Source organism: Neoarius graeffei, chromosome 25 (genome assembly GCF_027579695.1).
Source record: "Neoarius graeffei isolate fNeoGra1 chromosome 25, fNeoGra1.pri, whole genome shotgun sequence".
NCBI lineage: Eukaryota > Metazoa > Chordata > Actinopteri > Siluriformes > Ariidae > Neoarius > Neoarius graeffei.
Genome location: NC_083593.1, coordinates 5,282,418 through 5,306,591, shown reverse-complemented (window position 1 = coordinate 5,306,591; position 24,174 = coordinate 5,282,418). Strand labels below are relative to the sequence as shown.

Here is a 24,174-nt window from a genome sequence, read left to right as displayed (position 1 = left end):
TTAGAGAGAATTTTGAAAGAGAAAGATGCGCTGAACACCCAAAAGGCTAACAAAACCTAACTGGATATTCTTCACGCATATTTACAAGAGAAAAACATACCAACGGACATCGAAAAACTGGAAAAGAGAGCAATAGCAGAAATATTGTCAAAGATCTACGTGAAGGTGAGGAAAAGTGATGCAGACTTTTACAAGAGGACTTCACTCGTGGACTTCACTCAGCAAAGCCCTTTTGTTTTGAACAACTGCAATGCAACAATTAACTACGACCAAAAGTAACTGTGAACTTGAACTATCAACCTGGATATAGCTTGTATACAAGTTGGGTTGTTGTTCAGGCTTTTTGGACTTGGACTATTTTTATTGTTACACTGGACATGTATATTGGATTGACAGAACATTGAGTTACATTCGATCAGAATCAGGATTCAATATTGGTAAGTTACTGCCCTGTTCTTAACTTTTTGTAAAATCTATAACTGTTTCATCAAATGTGTATGTATAATAATAATAATAATAACGTTGGGTTTTTTTCATGGTATATCAGATATATTCCATTCAGCTACTCGTCTTCGACTCGTTCAATATCATGCTAGCTGAATGGAATATATCTGATAGACCATGAAAAAAATCCAGCCAATATTATATAATTAGCAAGCCTGCATGCTCAGAAAAAAGGATACTAAGCTGTACCTGTTATCTGTTGCTGGGGTAGTACTCTCAAGCATACACATTTTGTACTTTTAATATCTATCTATCTATCTATCTATCTATCTATCTATCTATCTATCTATCTATCTATCTATCTATCTATCTATCTATCTATCTATCTATATAAAAACTCTATAAAATTGATAAAGTATGTATGTGCCTTTTTTTGAAAGGGTATACTATATCTACATTTCTAGGAAATTAAAGTTATAAATGATAAGTATACCACACCAACAACATACAGGAAAGGTACGGTACAGCACCTTTATTTCTGAAGGTGGCTCGTTCTCTCAGTATCCAGCTACATCCTAACATGAACAAGTACCATGACAAACTTCAGAAAGTTCACAATTTCAAACATCACAATGAAAATGAGGAGTTTTATTGTACAGCGTTTAGAAGTGAAGTTACATTTTGTCATGATGAACACCAGTTTAGCCAGATTTGCAGACCGTAAAGATGTGGTTCATATTATATACGTGAGTGGATGTGTAGTGATTAATACAACACACAAAATAACAAACAATCCAGCAACACATTAGAAGAGACAAAAAAAATTCCATGATATTTTATTGATCATTTTGAAATTTCAAAGACACATTGTATAAATGTAATTTAAAAAAATAATAATTTTTAATAATTTCATATTTACAGTATAAGCATGTCGTATAGTACTGTGTAAAAGTCTTAGGCATCCTATTTTTTTTTAAAGTACAGACTAGTTTTTCAGTACAAAATTAAATGTTACCAAAAAAAAAAATCTTTGTATGTCAGTAAAGAAAGCAGCATATTACATAAGAGGCCACTTTACAGACATAAAAACAATGAAGGCAGCTGGGTTTTGCTGCGAAATTAAGAAGCAGGTGTGACAGTCAAAGTGTTCAGAATAACTGAGGCTATTGCCTCATTGCTATTGATACTGACTTTGCTTCAGTTATTACAGTTTACTGCTCTTTAAAGTATTTTTTGAACGTAGAAACATTTAATTTCATTATTTCTGAAGGCATCTTTGCTCGGCAGCATTTCTGTGCATGTGCCTAAGACTTCTGGACAGTACTGTATATATATTATATTTACTGAACGTCTGCTTCATCCCATTGTGGCTACGATAAAGAATAAAAGGAAAGCAGTGAATTTAAAAAGGACCAATTTGCAGAACAAGTTATACTTATTAGGTTTATGTTATTGTGGAAGTTATAGGCCTGTGTGTGTGTGTGTGTGTGTGTGTGTGTGTGTGTGTGTGTGTGTGTGTGTGTGAGTGAAAGCCTTGGCATGTATTTATATCTTGGTCACCACAAGGATAGGAATATGTGGCAGTTTTGTCCTTGTGGAGACATTTGGCTGGTCCTCAATGGACAGTCCTCATAAGGACAGTGAGGCAAGTGTGTGTGTGTGTGTGTGTGTGTGTGTGTGTGTGTGTGTGTGTGTGTGTGTGAGAGAGAGACAATGAACTCAATCACCTCTTACCTTCTGTTTGAGATGATGAATACACTCATGTGTGTCTTTGAGTCATCCGTATATGCAGAACTTACCAGATGTGCTTTCCATACGACACACACACACACACAGTCCCTACCATGTGACTTACACACACACTGCCGCAGGTGAAAGGGGTAGAGCTACATGACTTATGCATGACTGCAGTGGAAAAGCCTTTACGTCGTTCTGGATGGCTTTTGGGGAAAGTCGTAGGCTTCAGTTAGGAGACCGCGCTGCTTTACATCGGGACAAATTGCACTAACAGAAGTTTTCAGCAGCACTTAAGGTGTACCAAACCTGGAAAACAAACAAACAAGTAAATAAATAAACAATAGGTACCACCATTAGCATTATGTGAAGACATTATACTATTTTATGACATTATTATTGTACTACACAATAAAGCTGTACAGAACCGATGCAGATGTGTTACTATCCTTATGAGGACTTTACGGTGACATAGTTATTAATGAAGCTAATTATTGAACTGCTGCACCAAAATCTAACTTTAATCTGAACCTCAGTAACCAAAAGGAAATGTTTGGGCTCTTTTAGATTTTTTTATTTTTTATAAAAATTTGCATTTTTGTAAAATAGCCTGAGGAATAGCTGGATGTCCCTACAAAGTCAAACCTGTGAGATATTCCTTTTCTTGTGTATGTATATATTCTGAATTAAAAGCAAGTCCACGTGTATAAATTATAAAATACACACACTTTATTCTTCAAATTTTACTTTTTATATTTGTATCTTTCACACTCACAAAACACGAGAACCAAAGTTTTTACCTGCATGCTGCACAAGGTGACTTCTTAACTTTCAACTCCTGAAAAAAAAGAAAAAAAAAAGATGAACAGGACATGAGTTAATGAGACAATAACACGAAAAGGCAGATCTGTGTTTTTTCTTTCTTCAGAGTTCACTTGAGGATGCAGGAAAGCAGATGTACGAGTTCTTCCCTGCCAAAGCTCTCTGTGAGCTCAAGTACAAAGGAAGACCGCAAGCTGAGTAGTGTAGGTATGTGTGTGTGTGTTGCACTCTCTTTCCCCTCACAGTACAACTTCACTAAAGTTCCCACGTTCAGCTGCCAATCACACACCAGTCACATTCTATTTACACAACCACAAACACAGGTTCGCTTGAGGGAAGGTTTCAGCAATATAATCAGAATGAGTGGTGTGTGTGAGAGAGAATGAGTGTCTACAGCAGAAGGTTAGGGCTGATACACCTGCAGAGCATGTTGCTGCTGGCTGGTGGGTTAAAAGTGACGCCAGCTGCGGGTCGTATCGAAGCTGTGGCCGCTGGAAAGGCCGAGCTGTGAGACAGAGCCTCATTATCCTCTACAGTGAGAGAAAAAAAAGCTAGTCGCGGTTCAATAACTCTGAGCAGATAGCATGTTTCCCTGGCAACACCTCCGAAGCAGCTCTGCAGAGATCCCAGAGAGAGAGGCAGAAAGGGGGAGGGTGAATAAGAGGAAGGAAGGAAGGAAGGAAGGAAGGAAGGAAGGAAGGAAGGAAGGAAGGAGGAGACCTAGACAGTGTTGGGGTTGGAGGCAGTTCTGGGTGACACTTGTGCTCAAACATTAAAGACTGTTAACACACACAAACAGGAGTCGAGTCGAGACCATATACACCTATACACTTTTTTTAAAACCGGGTAATTTACTTCTAATCATGAGTTTATATGTACACATCTTGCATACACACATTTTCTCCATATTAACTTACATCCTTTAGGAGAGCAGAATCATGAGGCTCTGGAAGTAAAAACCTCACCCATAACGATTGTAGGTAATTTGATGGGCACTAGCCAAATGCCAAAACTGATGTATCTGTAGAGATTCCACATGAACAAAGATTCCACTTTTGTGACATTCACGACTTAGGAAGTCAACTTTGGGAAATTCCACTGTCACTCTACTTTTATACTCTTTATATACAGTAAGTGCAAGCTCATTACCATCAGTCATTAGATACAACAGTGATATAACAGATAGATATAACACTGAGCAGTAACAGTGAAGGATGCATGTCCTTTAAGTCTATAAGTACAGTGAAGGAGGTGTGTCCTCTATGTTTTTAAGTACAGTGAAGGAGGCGTGTCCTCTGTGCCTATAACGACAGTGAAGTAGGCGTGTTCTCTGTGCCTATCAGTACCAGTGATGGAGGTGTGTCCTCTGTGTCTATAAGTACAGTGAAGTAGGTGTCCTCAGTGCCTATCAGTACTAGTGAAGGAGGCGTGTCCTTTAAGTCTATGAGTACAGTGAAGGAGGCGTGTTCTCTGTGTCTATAAGTACAGTGAAGGAGGTGTGTCCTCTATGTTTATAAGTACAGTGAAGGAGGCGTGTCCTCTATGTCTATAAGTACAGTGAAGGTGTGTCCTCAGTGCCTATCAGTACTAGTGAAGGAGGCGTGTTCTCTGTGTCTATATGTAAGTACAGTGAAGGAGGCGTGTTCTCTGTGTCTATAAGTACAGTGAAGGAGGTGTGTCCTCTATGTTTATAAGTATAGTGAAGGAGGCGTGTCCTCTATGTCTATAAGTACAGTGAAGGTGTGTCCTCAGTGCCTATCAGTACTAGTGAAGGAGGAGTGTCCTCTGTGTCTATAAGTACAGTGAAGGAGGCGTGTCCTCTGTGCCAGTTAGTCCCAGTGAAAGGGGTGTAGCCTTTGTGCCAATCAGTACCAGTTAAGGAGGCATGTTCTTGAACCCAAACACAGAATATTGTATTGCAGCAGATAGTTTTAAAAGTATTTTTCAGGCATCAGATTGTGACAAGATGCACGACCACTGAACTACCACACACTGACCGCTAACACCAATGCTACTGGCAACGCCCACTGCAGAGCTTTTGTAAATGATCCTGATGTTTCAGTATAAGGCCAGTATGCATTAAATGGTTGGATGGTTTAATGGTTGGGTGGCTATAGCATTGTGAAGACTGCAACGGCAAAAATCTGTGGCTGTGGAGCAAATGTTTGACTTTGGATTGGGACGGAGTCCAATTCTGATTAGAACACACAATCTGTGATTGTGTTCAGGTGACTGTCTGGCCTCCCGCTGCAGTGTCTGGAAATTCAGACATCAGACTCCCCACCTGCTCCCCCCTCCTGTGTGTGCAACACACACACACACACACACACACACACACACACACACACACACACAGCTGGCTCCTCAGGCTTGGATTGATAAGACTTTGGCAAAGTCTGACATTAACACAGCCTTCGATCGAATGGAAAAACAAGGTTGTAATCCTCTAAATCTGGACATCGTCTCAAACTCCTGAGCTTTTCTTAATCTACTTTCAGCATGTTTCACATGCACAGATGTTAAGTAGAGTTTGAAAGGGACATGAGTTCTTACTTTACCCCCTCCTTGACAGGCTGCTTTAATATAAAGTCTACTACCATCAGCCTTTCTCGCTTGACATTTAACAGAATTTTCTTGTGGCGTTTCACAAGACAGGTGAGACGATGGATCAGAACGAGCACCCGCGTGCCGCATTTTCACAAAACAATGAAACCACCAAGAAGCTGCTTTAATTTAATACAAATTGCTTTAAATAAGTGTCGTATGAATGCTCATTATGGGGAATTACTGAGTTTCTAAAACTGAACTGTTTTATTACATCCCAGCTTGTGTTTTACTTTTTTGCAGGAATGTTAATTGATTATTTCATGAATGAAGACAGGCCTAACGCAAGTGAGGTGAGCTCAAGGTAAAGCTATATAATGAAAAATAAGTGACCGTGACAAGATGACAAATACTGATGACCTCCCTCAAGGGAACTAATAAAAAATAACAACCTTTTTTTCTTTTAAAGAATGTGTGCTCTGTAATTTATTATGGAACACAGTGCGCTAATCAAGCGTGTTAAAACTGTAGTAAATATGTGAGGGTGACAGACACTCCCTCATAATAAAGTCTCATAAATGAAACATGAGTTAGTTAGCAGATGCGAGTAAAGCAAATCATACAAATCAGCATTTAAAAAGCTTTTCTTTTTACTGCTTATGGAGTCAGTGATTACTGTATCATCAGGATTTGAACCTCTTTATGAAAAGGTCTTTGTGTGTAAAACAAACCAATACACACATATGACCTATATGCCAAGGTATCTCTGACTAAATCTGTAAATATTAAATGCAAGCTGAGTGAGACTGTGCGTATGTGTGCGCGCGTGTGTATGTGTGTAGCGCACCAGACCCTTTAAAACACATCAATCCGTTTATTAAACTTTTTTTTTTTTCATTTGCGGTCACACCACATCCTCTGTATTTAGCTCTGGAGGGGGGTCGAATATTTATAGGACTGTTCAGATGAGCTCTGAAATGCGCGCTGTGTGTGTGTGTTGGTGGGGGTAGGGAGAGCGGTGAATTTCATCATTGCCTTGGCGCTGCCAGGCTTCGGCAAGTGTCAGACAGATTCTAATAAAAGTGTCTGGCCCCACGGTGGGCACCGGGCTGGCGCTTGCTGTGCCGCGGCTGACTGCTTGGTATGCGTGGAGCATGGCAGCGCTTCAGCTGTTGCTGGGGGCTCCGTGGTAAAGAGTCACACTGATTAGTTGGCATCGGCCATTGTTCGGTGCGAGACCAAACGGGGGGAGAAAATACAATTAGAGCCAGAGAGAGACGGTGAAAGAGACAGTGAGACAGACAGAGAGACAGCAAAAGGGAGACAGAGACAGAGAGAGAGCGCATGAGAGCACGTCTGAGGGGAAAAGCGATTGTTTTTGAAAAACAGCATTTCTAATGTGGGTAATTTAGCAAAATTAGATTTTTAAAAGTTGAACACTCCAGGGAGGATGTAACAAAATTAGTCGTAAAACTTAATGAGTTCGGTTCGTGGAGAAAAAGAAGAAGAGCGAGTCTAACTGTACCGAGTGAACCCGGACTGCAGATCTGTTGTTAAATGTCAAGCCACCTTTCCAGTGCATGCAGATGCCTGGGTGGCATTAGAGAAATTAACCTGCCATTCGGTTCTGATTGTCTGCACTATTATGAGACGAGGTGTGTGGATTTAATTAAGTGGCAGAAACTGTACTGGGAGTCAGACTTTCTAGTAGAAAAAAAAAAGATGAACAATGAACACGTGTTTACTCAATATGTGCAACCCTTTTAAGGACAAGGTGGTGAATAATGAAGGAACACGAGGAATACCAAGTGTAATTGATTGATGTTTAAAATGGAACTGAGGGCTGAAGGATGAGCTGGGTGCCTGGATGAAAAACGGAGATGTTATTTGAATATTACGGAATATTCTTCTATTGAAAAAAAAATGCTGATTTTAAACATTATGAGCCTCCTTAAACCTCCTTGTGACTAAGAACGGTGTTTTGCTTTGCGTCTTTTCTCTGACAAGTCGATATTCAATTTTCATTCAGAGAATCGTTAAAGAAATTATCTCTTACTGACTTGAAATGGCGACGAGATGACACGTCAGTAACCTATGCATCTTAATACATGTTAAATTTTTTTTATACGTGTTGAGTAACAGAGGTTCGACAACACATTGTGCTGCCTAGTGGCCTGTGAGGGAAAAACACATCAACAGCTAAACAAGTTTGACAAAAAAAATCTTTATTTTAAAGTTTTATGCAACAATCTCGACAAGCGGAACACAGATTCATTATAGAACATGCGGCGCACTGCAAGCTGCATGGAAAAAAAAAAACGAAGAAAGGCGTTGTCTAGACAGCAAACTGCTGTAACAGCAGCTTTCCGCTAAGTCTAACTGCTTCACCGTCCCTGGTTCATTTTAGTCCCTGTTCCTAGGACATCAGTCGGCGTGCTGTATCGCTCTCCTGTCGCCTCATGAGGAAAGTTCCGAGTTCTGAGTCGCTCTTGCCCTCCGCCCAGGTCCCAAGAGCCTAACCCGTGATTTTGCATTCACTCAGCTCACAAGTTAGGGTCTCAGGGAACAGGAGAAGTACAGCATGGTCCGAAGAGATGCAGGGGTTAGAGTGTGTGGGGGGGGAAGAACCAGGATCCTGTCTCTCTCTCTCTTTATCATGCACACACACACATTTACACACACGCACTCTTTCCTGTATGGATGCTCTTTGTTCAGCGTCCGGCTCTGTTCGTCTCGGCGGGCCAAAGCTCTGTCTGGTACCATACAACAACACCGGCCCTCTGCAGATGGATCAGGATATCAAAACACACACACACAATTCCCCTCCTCTCCACCCTGATTTTTCACCAGATAACTTGTCCTGCATTCCTCGCTAGTCGCTACAATCCGAACGCTGACCCAACCGGACGAAAGAAGGCAGCACGACCGATAAAGAGCAAACGAGTTTTAAAAAAGAACACGCCTTTTCAGACTTTTTCATTTCTCCGTCAAAAACGCAGCGGCGAGTCCGTGGCACCCTGCTCTGCGCTAACTAGCCTTTGTTGGCTGAGGTAAGCCCCCAGTCAGACGGTCAGTCTCTTTTTCTCTCTCTCTCTCTCTCTCTTTCTTCTTTGTCTTCAGAGCCACAGCATTAGTGTGCATCCCTCACCTTGCTGATCTGCTGCAAGAGGCTTGTACGGAAAGGCAGAGGTGCAGCTCAGACACAGAGAAAGGGGGAAGGACTCGGGATTCGCGCCTCTCGCAAACGATTCGGTATCAGCAAAAAAAAAAAAAAAAAAAGTGTGAGACGCTGATCGGCGGCGGCTGCAGTTCTCCTCCGCTCCCCCCTACTCCCCCCAACCTGCACTCATTTAACTCAGACACACAGTCACTGCGACACCCCCGTCACCCCCCCCTCCTTCTGACAGTGGAGCGCTCCGTTCTGGACTGAAGTTGTCATTCAGACGTGATCACCAGATCGATCAGTAGAGACGACAGCGCCAGCTTTCTCACCACCTTCTTGCTAGTCCCGACATCAGACTGGCCAGGCATCAATTTCAAAAGCGCACGCGCCAGCCAAAATGTTGTTTTTCGCCACGCTTGCACACAAACACACATCACTACCAGACTCCTCCCCCCACAAACAATCAGCCAGCTTCCTCCTCCTCGAGGGAATAGGGAATGAGTGGACGCTGCCGGAAATGAGAACAGCTCGACATGCGCCTTAAACGACCCCTCCTCCCTGCCTCACACGAACACAGGCACGCCGTCAGAGCCGACACGTATGATTTGTCATTTCAGAGTAACGGTAAAAGGTAAGAGGAAAGACAGTGTGCAAGAGAGAGAGGGAGGGAGAGAGAGAGAGAGAAGGTGAGTGAGCTATCCCAGACAGAGGCAGGTCACTGAGGTGGGACAGGAGTATGTGAGGTGACGAGGCAGTCGTCTACCTCCAACACCCACTCTCACCCCCACCCCATGACACCAAATCAGTGCAATCTCTCTCTCTCTCTCTTTCATCTCATACACACTTTCCCATGCACCCCAATACCGGAAACGGTCACTCACCCCAAAAAAATACCACTCTCAATCTTTTCCCCCAGCGACCCCCTCCCCTTTCCTCTTCTCCTCCAGGTCGCCGCACCTGTCTGGCAGAGTCTCTCCAGCGCCTTGGCAAGTCTGATATCCAGTCGGCAACAGTGTGCCGCACTACGCGCCCTCCCTCTCCTTTCCTCTCCTCTCTTTCTCTCTCTCTCTCTCCTCTGTCTCACTCAGTCCATCTCGACTGCTGCAAAGCCTTCCTCCTGCACTGATCAATCCTTTCCTTTAGGGAAAAAAAGGGTTTGCAAAACACATGCTCATACACACGATGCGCAGCCAGCAGGACAGCAAGCTCGCTGTTGCTACACACACACACACACACACACACACACACACACACACACACACACACACAGAAGGTATGTTAAAATATTGAGAGCATGTTAAAAACCAAACCAAACCAAACTAAAAAACGTTAAGCCAGAGCAAAGTGATGCGATCATATCTGGAGGGAAATGTGATCTAAAAGTATGCTGAATGGTTCCAGGATTACAAATTCATATAGCATTAACTATTCAATTAGTTTAAACAGGTTTTAGGTACAAACAAAGCATAAATGACGACGACATTTAGTGGAATGTTGTAGAATGCTCAGGAATAAACTGATCAGCCTCTGGGAAGCATAACTTTTCACACACACAAAGCGTAGTGCCATGTGACAAAACCATTGCAGTTCATCAAACAACACTTAAAAAAAAAAAGAGAAAAAAAAAGCTCATGAAATTCTTCGGTCAAAGCAGCAACCAGTCTCTTTTTTTGAGGAAAAAAAAAGAAAGTAAAGCCCAGTCAGTCATGGAGTCTGAATCAATTCTCGGAGAAGCAGACACATTTGATGAGATGGGATGATGGTTGATTTATCTGTCTGGGAGCGCTTCAGGACGACCCTGTCTTAATCTCGCAACCTGTGACCTTCTCTCGCCGCTCCCCGTGGCGCAGATGGGGGTCGCGACCCTTACGCTGACAGCCAGTCATTGATTATGTGCTTAATGCAAACACCGCTGATGTCAACCGCACTGCAATGCAGAGCCTGGCGGGCACACACACACGCAGAATGGAGCAGACTAGCTGAGGGGCTGTGGTTCAACCTAATGGCGATCCGAGAGGCGACTTTGCCGATATGAGAGCACACCATGCTGGTTCAGGATGAAGAAGGGTGTCGGAGTGTGTGTGTGTGTTTGTGTGTGTGTGCGTGTGGTTTGCAGCAGCGAGGGCTGGTGAAATCAGCAGGGAAACCTTGAAGGAGTGATGGTGATCAATCAACTCTATTACCGCTGTGGCAGTGTCTGGGCCGGTGGCCAAGCTCATGCACACACGGACCGTCAGCAGAGGGCCGCCGTCACACACAATCCAGACAATAAAGCGCAGCTGAGTCCCTACACACACAACACACATTAGAGACAACCATTAACCCAAGCGCAAACGCGTAAACACACACACGCATGCATGAGCCAGACACCAAGCGACTTGCGATGCTCAGCTCACCGCCATTTTGTTGAGAAAAGAGCATTCTCGACACGGTGTGAGTCAACACTTACATGAGGTTGCTACTACAAAGGATTAAAAAAAACAAACAAAAAAACACCTTTGCACTAATTTTCTACACTCTCTGCACTGAGAAACTCTGCACTCTTTATTCACTGAAACATTTGAAACGTATCAAGATGAACAGAGCTAACAGTCGGGGGTTGTCTCGATATATCGATATCGCAAATATCAGATCATTCCCAGGTATCGTCAAATGTAAAGAATTCACTTTAAAATGGGTTAAGATAGATCTGAACTCACACGGTACATCGACTTATCCGAGAAAATCTTAACATCGTTTATCGTGAACAAGTCTGATAGTATATACGAGGATGAGTCAAACGAAAACCTTCTCACGTCCACATTGTCTATTACAAATAGGTGTCACAAATGCGTATCATTTTCCTACATAATCTCCATTTTGTTCATCTCATCTCATCTCATTATCTGTAGCCGCTTTATCCTTCTACAGGGTCGCAGGCAAGCTGGAGCCTATCCCAGCTGACTACGGGCGAAAGGCGGGGTACACCCTGGACAAGTCGCCAGGTCATCACAGGGCTGACACATAGACACAGACAACCATTCACACTCACATTCACACCTACGCTCAATTTAGAGTCACCAGTTAACCTAACCTGCATGTCTTTGGACTGTGGGGGAAACCGGAGCACCCGGAGGAAACCCACGCGTACACGGGGAGAACATGCAAACTCCACACAGAAAGGCCCTCGCCGGCCCCGGGGCTCGAACCCAGGACCTTCTTGCTGTGAGGCGACAGCGCTAACCACTACACCACCGTGCCGCCCCCATTTTGTTCACTGCGCAAAAAAAAATGTTCCAGCTTTATAACAAAAAAGAAATCTTAGCAAATTAAAATATTGCTCGCGTAGTTGATTTGACAGAATAGTTCTCATTATGAGATTCAAACCATTAGTAAAACTTTTTCTCTACATTTTACTCATTTCAGAGAAATCTCCTTCTATTCGCAGATAACTGAACTTAAAATCATGTCAATTTCCAGCTTGGATTTAGTTTAAAAAATGCAGAGACACAGGTTTAATAATCATAAATCATATTTGCTTGATAATAATCTCATGAAGAGAAACATTATTTAAATCTACCTATACTGAAGATGATTGTATGATTTATTTATATGTATATAATTGCTATACTGTTATTTGCTGTGGTGTAAAATAAGTTAAGTAGTGTCCAACTAACGAGTAAACAGACCCGAGAGCTCAAAAAGACAAGGCGTTGATCCAGAAAACTCTGCATTCTTTCTTTATCTGAAAGAAAAAAAGCCGTCACGTCAATCCAAACATGAGCCGAAATGAAATCTGGAGAAATCTGTTGTAGCGCCATCAGCATGACATTGGTTTAATGAAGGATGAAGGCTAAGATAATGTTGAATAATAATCTTGAAGAAAATAGCAAATGAATGAACGAGTAAAACAAACACACAAGAGAGTAGTGACATGGAGTAGGGGGTTGTGTGAGTCGCGCTCTCTCTCTCTCTCTCTCTCTCTCACACACACACAAAGACCAGCATTAATGACCATCGTGTCTGGTCCCTGTAGATGACAGTCCAGTCTGCAGCCGCTGATCAATCCCATCGATTTGTCCCAGAGGTCAAAGGTCACGGGTGTATTGATGGGAGAAAGTGCTTTACGCAGCAAGGCCGGTCCTGACTCCAGACAGATCAATGATGCCTCAGTCATGTACATCATATGCGTATTTATTTGCCATCAAATAATAGGATTTGGGCATTTTATTACCCGGTCTGTCTCTACACAAAAAACAGCACGGTGTATCGAGCACCTCGGCTGAAAACCAGCTCACTTGTTCACTCGCTGCAGACTTTATCACCACCAGTGATGCTCAGGTCATGTTCACTGATGCTCTGGACTTGGACGGGTGAAGGGCAGCAGGCTAAGTGTTCAATCTCACACACACACACACACACAAACAAACAAACAATTACATATGAGAATGTGCGACTGATGCAATGCACCTACAAATAATCCATGCATGTATTGAATTACGTTAAAACACGCTGTGTTATGAGGAAAATGAAGGTTATCAATAAAGCTTCAAAGCTCGACATGTTCTGCCATGTTTTGTCCAGAGAATGGCTTTCCTGCACTTATGAGACACAGACGCAAATCAATTCCTTACACTATTATTCTATTTTTATTTATTGCATTGCTTGTTTGCACGGTGGGTCAGAGAGGACTGTAATTTCATCTGTGCTGTATGTCGAGCATGTATGGCATATTTGACAATAAAGTTGACCTGACTTGACTTTCTTCACAAATGTTTTTAGCATTGTAAGAAACGTGATGGCGGCACGGTGGTGTAGTGGTTAGCGCTGTCGCCTCACAGCAAGAAGGTCCGGGTTCGATCCCCGTGGCCGGCGAGGGCCTTTCTGTGCGGAGTTTGCATGTTCTCCCCGTGTCCACGTGGGTTTCCTCCGGGTACTCCGGTTTCCCCCACAGTCCAAAGACATGCAGGTTAGGTTAACTGGTGACTCTAAATTGACCGTAGGCGTGAATGTGAATGGTTGTCTGTGTCTATGTGTCAGCCCTGTGATGACCTGGCGACTTGTCCAGGGTGTACCCCGCCTTTCGCCCGTAGTCAGCTGGGATAGGCTCCAGCTTGCCTGCGACCCTGTAGAACAGGATAAAGCGGCTACAGATAATGAGATGAGATGAGAAGAAACGTGATGATTTTCTTTTCCGTTTTTCTGCCTGTCCAGACTCTTCTTTTGTTTGGTTTTCTTACATTTAAAAGTTATTAACCGTATCATGGAAAAGGAAAACATGGAATGTGATACACAATAAGGAGGGTGAATAAGGAAAGTTTAGATCTTTACTACGTTCAGATCCTATAACTTTCACAACCAAAAAACAAAACAAAACAGAAACATGAGTGAATGTCCAAAACTCAGTGTCCAGGTCTGATAATGAAGACCCTTTTAAATTAAAAACAGACCGACATCAGAAATGTAGAAGTGTCGATAGGAATGGCTGGTATGAGAAAAATATCATACCATGATCATTTTCTGTGATATTTCTCTTGCTACTTTTTTAAATCTAAACAAAAACAAAAAATCTAATTCTTCTTCTACAGAATTTCATCTTCTAACACTGAAAAGAGGTAAAATAAAATACATATTTTTATATTCTAAAATTTATATTTTACAATGTTATTTATTGAGTTTTATCCAGTCAAACTACTGTAATAACTAAAAAAAAAACAAAAAATGAAATGTATATTAAAAGATTTCCTGATGCTCACAATAACTAAGAAAAGTCTATTGTAGTACAACCCCGATTCCAAAAAAGTTGGGACAAAATACAAATTGTAAATAAAAACGGAATGCAATAATTTACAAATCTCAAAAACTGATATTGTATTCACAATAGAACATAGACAACGTATCAAATGTCGAAACTGAGACATTTTGAAATTTCATGCCAAATATTGGCTCATTTGAAATTTCATGACAGCAACACATCTCAAAAAAGTTGGGACAGGGGCAATAAGAGGCTGGAAAAGTTAAAGGTACAAAAAAGGAACAGCTGGAGGACCAAATTGCAACTCATTAGGTCAACTGGCAATAGGTCATTAACATGACTGGGTATAAAAAGAGCATCTTGGAGTGGCAGCGGCTCTCAGAAGTAAAGATGGGAAGAGGATCACCAATCCCCCAATTCTGCGCCGACAAATAGTGGAGCAATATCAGAAAGAAGTTCGACAGTGTAAAATTGCAAAGAGTTTGAACATATCATCATCTACAGTGCATAATATCATCAAAAGATTCAGAGAATCTGGAAGAATCTCTGTGCGTAAGGGTCAAGGCCGGAAAACCATACTGGGTGCCCGTGATCTTCGGGCCCTTAGACGGCACTGCATCACATACAGGCATGCTTCTGTATTGGAAATCACAAAATGGGCTCAGGAATATTTCCAGAGAACATTATCTGTGAACACAATTCACCGTGCCATCCGCCGTTGCCAGCTGAAACTCTATAGTTCAAAGAAGTCATCGTATCTAAACACGATCCAGAAGCGCAGACGTCTTCTCTGGGCCAAGGCTCATTTAAAATGGACTGTGGCAAAGTGGAAAACTGTTCTGTGGTCAGACGAATCAAAATTTGAAGTTCTTTATGGAAATCAGGGACGCCGTGTCATTCAGACTAAAGAGGAGAAGGACGACCCAAGCTGTTATCAGCGCTCAGTTCAGAAGCCTGCATCTCTGATGGTATGGGGTTGCATTAGTGCGTGTGGCATGGGCAGCTTGCACATCTGGAAAGACACCATCAATGCTGAAAGGTATATCCAGGTTCTAGAGCAACATATGCTCCCATCCAGACGACGTCTCTTTCAGGGAAGACCTTGCATTTTCCAACGTGACAATGCCAAACCACATACTGCATCAATTACAGCATCATGGCTGCGTAGAAGAAGGGTCCGGGTACTGAACTGGCCAGCCTGCAGTCCAGATCTTTCACCCATAGAAAAAATTTGGCGCATCATAAAACGGAAGATACGACAAAAAAGACCTAAGACAGTAGAGAAACTAGAATCCTACATTAGACAAGAATGGGTTAACATTCCTATCCCTAAACTTGAGCAACTTGTCTCCTCAGTCCCCAGACGTTTACAGACTGTTGTAAAGAGAAAAGGGGATGTCTCACAGTGGGAAACATGGCCTTGTCCCAACTTTTTTGAGATGTGTTGTTGTCATGAAATTTAAAATCACCTAATTTTTCTCTTTAAATGTGACATTTTCTCAGTTTAAACATTTGATATGTCATCTATGTTCTATTCTGAATAAAATATGGAATTTTGAAACTTCCACATCATCGCATTCCGTTTTTATTTACAATTTGTACTTTGTCCCAACTTTTTTGGAATCGGGGTTGTATAATGTATCACGATCTTGCTATTATATCGTCATATTGCCGACTTCGAGCAGTAGATATCTTAATTTTTTTAAGCAAAACTGGTCATATAGAAAAGAAGAAAAATAAAAGCTGCATTTCATAAGAACTCGTAAGAAACATTTTCTAGATGCAAGAATACGTACAAGTTGGTGAATAGTTTGAGAACATTTCGAATGAGATATTTAGACATTTAGACTGCCTGATGCTAATATTAAAATACTGTCCTGTGTACACTTGATGAGAATTATGGGATAATTATTAATTTGATTCTGGTTTTCATTCAAAACCTGTCACATGATTGCGAATTCAATAAAAAGGACGGATTTTTTTTCCCCAAGTCCAGATCTGTGCAAGAAAAGTATATATTTTTTTCTTTTCCTCAAATCAATTAAGAAAGTCCTTTTTCTTAAAAAATGAGAACTCTGGTATGGTATGCTATTAAATCCCCATTAATATCCGAGGCCATTCCTTTGCATACACTTGAGAGGTGCGGATTCGCTGAAGCCGACGATGGAGTGAAACAAAAGTGTCCTCTTTCCTGCCCTATCTAATCCTGTAATTTATTTGTTCAGCTATCACATAAATCGAAGCCCAGCTGTAACCAATGAGTTGTAGCTCGGCTAGCCACGCCAGCTGGATCTGATTCTGCTGAGGCGGCGGGATTTTTTTTTTTTGACACGCTTCGCTGTGCTACATCTGGAGGAACCATCAAGGTTCAGGGGGTGAGGACAAAAACTGACTCTTAAAACAAACTCCTGCAAGTTCATCTCTCAGTGTCTGCCTAGTTTTAAGCACCAGCACCGAATTTGCAAAGTGAAAAGCTTCTTTTTGGTTTACCCAGAAAACCCTGTGCTTCCACAGTAAAACGCCAGCTTCACTGGAAAAAAAAAGAAATAAAAACGTTCCTAACATCAGATTTAAGTGGAATAAAGATCCGCAATGATAGATGGAACAGCTAAGCCGAGTCCAAAGAGGAGGGAGTTAGACGTAAAGCCAGGGATTTGGTACTTCTTCTGTCACGCAGCACATCCAGTCTGATCAGTGTCAGGATTAAAAAAAATGTCAGAATTCGCACATGTACACTGGAATAAAAAAAACCCCCAACAACTAAAAAATAGTCTTGTTGTAGGTTGCAACATATAAAAACATAAAACATGGCCTGCAACAACTTGAGATACTTCTTGAGAAAAGTTGTCAAAATTTGAAAAGTTTCAGATTAGAGGAGGATGAGATGGCAAAATATATCCTGACAACACTTAAATAAAAAAACTTGAAAGACCTCTTCACAATGCACGTTATGTAAAGTTTTTCTGAAGTTTTTCAATCACTGGCCAAGACGTTTATAAAAATTTTTAAAAAATGAAAGCAGTTCACGATCAAAATGAGGGAATAAAACAATTGGTACAATGAGTAATATTTCCGAGTGAGTAACAAATTAATTATTAAAGCAATGACACTGGAGATGATCAAATTCCCAGCTGTATTTTTATGAAAAGTTAGAAAAGTGTGAAGTTAAAGTGAGAGGTGGAGTAAGTGCTTGGAGGTTTTCATTACAGAAAATCCAACAAAATTAGTCTGACTTGTTAGAATTTCTACACATTTATTGTAATCTCATGTTGGACATCGTGTCAGTGGGACAAGGAGCATATTAAATCCAGTCTGCGTTCATGAATCAAACCTGCATTAATGCAACAGACCATTTGTTTGTGCTTTAATTAATAGCTGTTAACTCCGATTTTACCCGACTGGCTCTTTAGAAACACACAGTAACATAAAAAACAAGCCATGTGAATCTGGTGTTCACGTTGCCTCTGGAGCAGAAAAAAAAGCTGTGGATGTAAATCTCCTAAGGCTTTTCCTGAGACAGTTCCAGGAGAAACCTAGTCACTGAGTTACTGAGAACCCCAGCAATAAAAAAAACCCCAACAAAACACACACAAGGCACCAGTATTTATGTAATGGATTTACCTGTAAATTCCACATCTTTTTCACTGATCTCTCCTCAGATTCAATTCATATTCATCATTGTGTTTCTGCCGCCTGAGTTTTCAAGTCAAAACACTCATTTACGACGGCTCACCGCATTGATGAATGATTCTCAGTGACTCACGCTCCTAAATCAAATCAATTTCGCTCACATCGACAGGTCTTACTTCATGACAGTGAAACGACGCGGCAGATTTCAGAACCTCCTCCATATTTTCTCTCCTCTCCGGTCTGCTCAAATGTGCTTCACAAGCAATGGCGTGCAGCCAAAGCAACCCAGTGTCCTCGTTCTGCAGAGACAGCGCCTGTGTCCTGCTGAGCGGCAGAGGGAGGAACGAAGGTTCGGGAAGAGTCATTCTGTATGCCTGAACGCATGCTATAACACATACTCTGTGTTTTCCTCTGAGTGACGCGAGACTGTATATCAAAGACGCGCGACAGTGCAGAGACCGTAACACAGAGACCTTTCCCATATGGTACGGTTTCAACATTACGTTTCGTACGTCCTGTTTAGGTCTGGATTCTGTCTGTAAATCACTGGTTTGGAGCACTGGGTAAAATGTCAAGGCCTGGTGGGATGGAGGAAGCCTTCACTGAGGCTAAGCAAACACACAAGGCAGTGAAGGATGAAAATGGCTCCCTCATGTACGCAGGCTTGGTGCGTGCTGATATCCAAACGCCATTTTAACGCGGTTTGTCATATCATTGTTAACAATGATGTGTGGTTTGGTGAAAGAATGAAAGGAAATGCAATGCGGTCCTTAAATTTGGACAAAGTTTAAGTTTTCTGTTAAATCTTTCATTAGCGACGCCACATCACGATCGCTGAAAAAATTCTAACACAGATAATATATATATGTGTGTGTGTGCGTGTGTATGTGTGTGCAGTTATGATGATGAAATGATTAGGGTTGTGTCTTATAGCACAGGGATTCAGAAACACACACACAGTCACTAAAAGACAGAGTGTCCTAATTTTACAAGTGTCTCAAGTCTGTGTTGTCAAATAGCAAGCACGTTAAACAGAAAAATGGTTGATGCTCCAGTTCTCTCGTTCGAGCCAAGAAAAACGCAACACCGCTCTGTCAGATTATTGTGTAATTTGTACTTCAATTGCACAATCGCAGCTTGGCCTATTTACTTTTTATTCTAGACATTTTGAAAAATGGAGTAATCGAGCGAAATGAAGTAAACCACCTTATCCTTGTTCATTATACCTGTAACTGTATTTCACACACATCTCGATCATTGCTGATAATGCGTTTTGGGTGTTTCAGGAAGAAGAAAAAAAAGTCCAAACAAAGATAAGGCGGGATGTCAGCAGGGCTGCAAGATTACTGAGGAAACAGGAATCATCTTTTTTTTGTGGCTCAGTTCTGTATGGAACAATACATACATTCACTAGCCATTTTATTAGGAACACCTGTATACCTAGGTCATGCTGCACCCACTTTCGCCTCAGATTTCTGTTCTTGGCTGACAGGAGTGGAATCTGATGCTGTTTTCTGCTGTTGTAGGCCATCCGCCTCAAGGTCTGATGTGTTGTGCAAACTGAAAAGCTTTTCTATTCACCATGGCTGTAAAGAGTGTTTATTTGAGCTACTGTAGCGTTCCTGCCAGCTCGAACCAGTCTGTGGTGGGTTCCCCAAAAGCCTCTTAGGCCCTGTCCACATGGCAACGGATTCAGGTGACTCCGATACAATTGCTTATCGTTTAGGCCTGGCGTCCACACGGCACCGGCGTTTTGGGTGCCCAAAACGCAATCTTTTTGAGAATGGGTTCCAGAGTGGAAAGATCTGGCAACATTGCCATTGCGAAGTCGTCTGGATGAGTAGAACGGATTTGTTTACGATGATGTCACAACCACATGACTGTGAGTGCTTCACGCCGGGTAGAAGTGTAACGAACTCGATGCGAGTTGTCAACAAATCCTATAACTTGGTTCATGAAACGCGCTTACAAAATATTTTCACTGTGAATATTTATTGTGTAATGGTGCAAAGTGAGAGAGAGAGAGAGAGAGAGAGAGAGAGAGAGAGAAAATAGCCCTTAGGGCAGAGTCAATCCCGCCAGCAAAAATAGGGAAAAAAAGGAGCGATCTCACCTCTTCAGATGTTGGTTTAAGTCCTACAATACATTCCTCAAAAAGGGCGTAGAACAACAAATTAATCCATCAACGTGTAGCATTCAATTTATTCCGGACCATTAAAGACGCCGCCTTCCGCGTAGAATCATATGTCATCCTCGCCGCCACATTGGATAGGTCAAAGCGGAGAATAAAGATGCCTCATTCATGTGCTGCGTTTAACTGTACCAACAGGTTTACCGTCCAAACGAGATCACATGAGATTACCTTTCACAGGTGAGACTGGAAAAATACTTTTCATTGTATTTGGTCATTATAATGTAATTTTACGAACAGATTTTCCTGACTTTGTGGCTAATATGAAGTCTCGCGCATAATAGTTTATGCGCATGCGTCCTTACTTCTTCTATTGTTCTGGTGTCTCCGAAGGGACCGTCTTACAGCGCCCCTAGAGGTGTGGCATGTGTATTGCATCGTTTTCAGCAAGCGTTGCGTTGCCATATGGACCTGATATTTTACTGATCGTTGCCCATTTAGACGCGATATATTTTTAAATAACATCTCGTTGCCGTTGTCGTGTGGATGTAGCCTTAACGTTAAGAGCATCTTAACTAAGAGAGAAAGTGTTCATTGTGCTGTTCGCTCTACCATTTAACGATGATCTTTGTGCTACAATGCTTTTGGGAACTGGTCATTCTCCTTTGTTAACCTGTGTCATCAGCAAGGTGTTTCTGGTTGCAGAACAACTGTTCACTGAATGATTTTTGCACCGTTCTTTTGTAAACTCTACAGACTGAGCAGTTTCTGAAATACAACCATGCCATGCTCAAAGTTACTGAGGTCACATTATTTTCTCATTCTGGTGTTTGATTTGAACGTTACCTGAAGCTCTTGACCTCTATCTGCATGAGTTTATGCATTGCACTTCTGACACATGATTGGCTGATCGGATAACTGCACGAATGTACAGGTGTACAGGTATAGGAGAAAACTGGTCTCATCTCATCTCATTATCTGTAGCCGCTTTATCCTGTTCTACAGGGTCGCAGGCAAGCTGGAGCCTATCCCAGCTGACTACGGGCGAAAGGCGGGGTACACCCTGGACAAGTCACCAGGTCATCACAGGGCTGACATATAGACACAGACAACCATTCACATTCACACCTTCGGTCAATTTAGAGTTGGACTGTGGGGGAAACCGGAGCACCCGGAGGAAACCTACACAGACATGGGGAGAACATGCAAACTCCGCACAGAAAGGCCCTCGCCGGCCACAGGGCTCGAACCTGGACCTTCTTGCTGTGAGGCGACAGCGTTAACCACTACACCACCGTGCCGCGGCATATGGGTCATTTTTTTAAATTCTCTCAAATTTTTTCTCCCATTTTTCTTCTGTAGACTCGCTGTGGTTCAGGTACATGCCTGAGGTCTTTAGGCACAACATCTATGCTCACTGGTCACAGCAAGTAAGGATGAAGTGCAGCGCTAAATTTAATGCAAACGCTGTCTAAGTACAAAAGCTGGAGAATTATTAATACTGTTCTTGAATCAAATTGCACTGAGGACCTAATGAAGACAGATTTTAATACTGTTTAGCTCTACCACTGATAGGGCTAGGGAGCACAAAATCTACAATCTGGGTGGGAAGTCGTCGACCCCAGATCAACTGATGTGGATATAAAAGATTAAACAATAGTTTGACTGACAAAATAAAAAGCTTATGCCTGCTAGTAAATCTGATACCCACAGGACAGCCATGGTGCATCTAAACCTAGAAACGGAGCCTATTTAGTCAGTCTCTGAAATACAGTGATGACATCTGCAACTGTTTATGATAGCAATGTTAAAGGTAGACTGCCTTTCATATTTTTCAAGTGTAGGTCATAAAAAGAATTTTCCCCAACACCCAATTATTTTTGTTTAGTGGACTGAAAGCTACTGAATTCGAATCACAGGCTTGCAATTTTATTAGTTTTTGTTAACTAGAACAATTAATGAATTTAGGGCCACGTGGCCCTAAATTCTCCACTATTTTTTCCTGCTTCACCATAATGCAATACAAGATACTACTTCATGCATCACGTGGTGGGCTTTTCCCATTTGCGCATGGTATTGTGGGATACAAATTTGAAACAGGAGAGAAAAATGGAGGACACAAATGAAACATGAAAGGCCGACTACAGTAACGGAAAGCGAAAAGAAAAGAATTCACCGGAGCTTTTTTATTTTATTTTCTCCTTTTTTTTATTTAATTTTTTTTCTTTTTTCTGTGTTTGACGTTTGTTTGAGTGTTTTTGTCTGCCGGTTGTGGTGTAGCTCCGGACCCAGTTTTGGGCGTCGGTTCCCTCCAGGCCTTGGTTCGCTGTGGGTGATGCCTGTGCTCCCAGCTATAGACTGCAGTGAGCTCGTTGCTCATTTTAACATCGGGGTTGTCCAGCGCTCTGTGCTTTAGTGCTTGGCGTGACGTTCCGAGCGATGTTGCTCGGTGGCGTCGCGGCAGCTGTGCAGGCGGTTTGGGACGTACCAGCGCTCTGTGTGGCGATGCTTCTGTGCTTGCTTTGTGGATCCATGGCGTGGTGTTCGAGCGATGCTGCTGGCGGCGTCACGACGGAGGTGCTGGAGATGTGGGACTTGTTTTCGTAAGCCTTTTGGTGGGACTGTGGCTGCTACACCACTGGAATGATATCCTGACCTCTATTTGGTGGACTTTTTTCTTTTCTTTTTTCTGCCTATTATTGTAAAGCGACCTTGGGTTTTGAGAAAGGCGCTATATAAATTGAACATATATTATTGTTATGTGGCGAAGGAAAGGAAACGCAGGACTAAACTAATAAATATCGGCGATCAGCGAGCACCTTGGTATGATCAACTGTTCATTGAGTGACAGAATGATGTAAAAGGTAAACCTGCGCATGCACACACGGACTTCCTCTGTCTGCTTGACTGCACGAAGCGAGCGATTTCATGCACGTTATTTGCTTGGGAATCCCCTCAAATTAAATAACTTCCCAGCCACAAAATGGCCTGTTTTTTTTTTTTTAAGATATTACAGAAATAAACATACATCACAGTGACCAAATTCCAGAGGGAACAAAATTTCACCAATTTTATGAAATTGAAAGACTGTCTAGTTTTAAGCATTGCTGAATATTTCAGACGTTACACCAAATGTGGCTCAGAAATAACCAGAGATGATGCTGACCTTCAGCGCTTGATGTAAAAATAATTTTTTTAATTTGATGCCTCTCACAGCTTTTGAAGTATGTTTTAACCTCTGAAGGTGTGAAATCTGAGAAAATGACATACCTTCAAACTAAATGCAGGAACGGTATGGACTGAGACATAATGCTACTTTTTATCATCAATAATATCTTACAAGGCCTTCCGGAGGATTGATGTACAAAGAGTGTGCGGTGAGCGAACCACACCATGATGGATTTTTACCACTGTAGTTCAGCCTGCATGTTTATATTGTCTGTGTGCTATTATATTACAACCTGTGTGTGTGTAGTGTACTGTACATACACACAGCAGCGGATTAAATCTCCAACAAAAAATATATATATATAACCCTGCCAAATACCACTAATTGAGAGCGTGGGCTCCCCCTCGAGAAAGGGGAAAGTTAATTAACCCGGTGCATTAAAGGAAACCGTAATGTGAATTCCGCTGTCACTTTGTATTAAGCGGTTAAAAGACTTGTGTGCTTGCAAACTTTTTTCCTGCGTGTTTTAAAGAGTAAGCTACAAAACCGTACGTGTCACCAATTACTTGCATAATACTTTTAATTCATGAATTGTTTCAAGGAATGCGGCGAACACTTATCGAGTGCACACAACGGTAAGAGTATTTAAGTATGCTTAATTAAACATTGTCATTAATGTAAAACCCACTGTTGGGTTAATTTATCTGGCTCAGTGAAGCCATTTGTCTTCGTGTAATTTAGTTGTGTAACTTATACGCAACCGCATTAAATACGGATCACTCGAATCATGCAAGGCCACTGGT

General features: G+C 41.9%; 1 long non-coding RNA gene across 1 annotated transcript in view; it reads right to left on the bottom strand.

Annotated features, from left to right (window-relative positions):
- Positions 1–1,905: 1,905 nt before the first annotated feature.
- Positions 1,906–24,174, bottom strand: part of LOC132873567 (uncharacterized) — a 69,554-nt gene continuing 47,285 nt past the window's right edge. Inside the window, exons 3-4 of the long non-coding RNA XR_009651575.1 lie at positions 2,979–3,016; positions 1,906–2,487 (exon numbers count right to left, since the gene is read on the bottom strand). This is a non-coding gene — a long non-coding RNA (uncharacterized LOC132873567). The remainder of the gene's footprint in view (positions 2,488–2,978; positions 3,017–24,174) is intronic.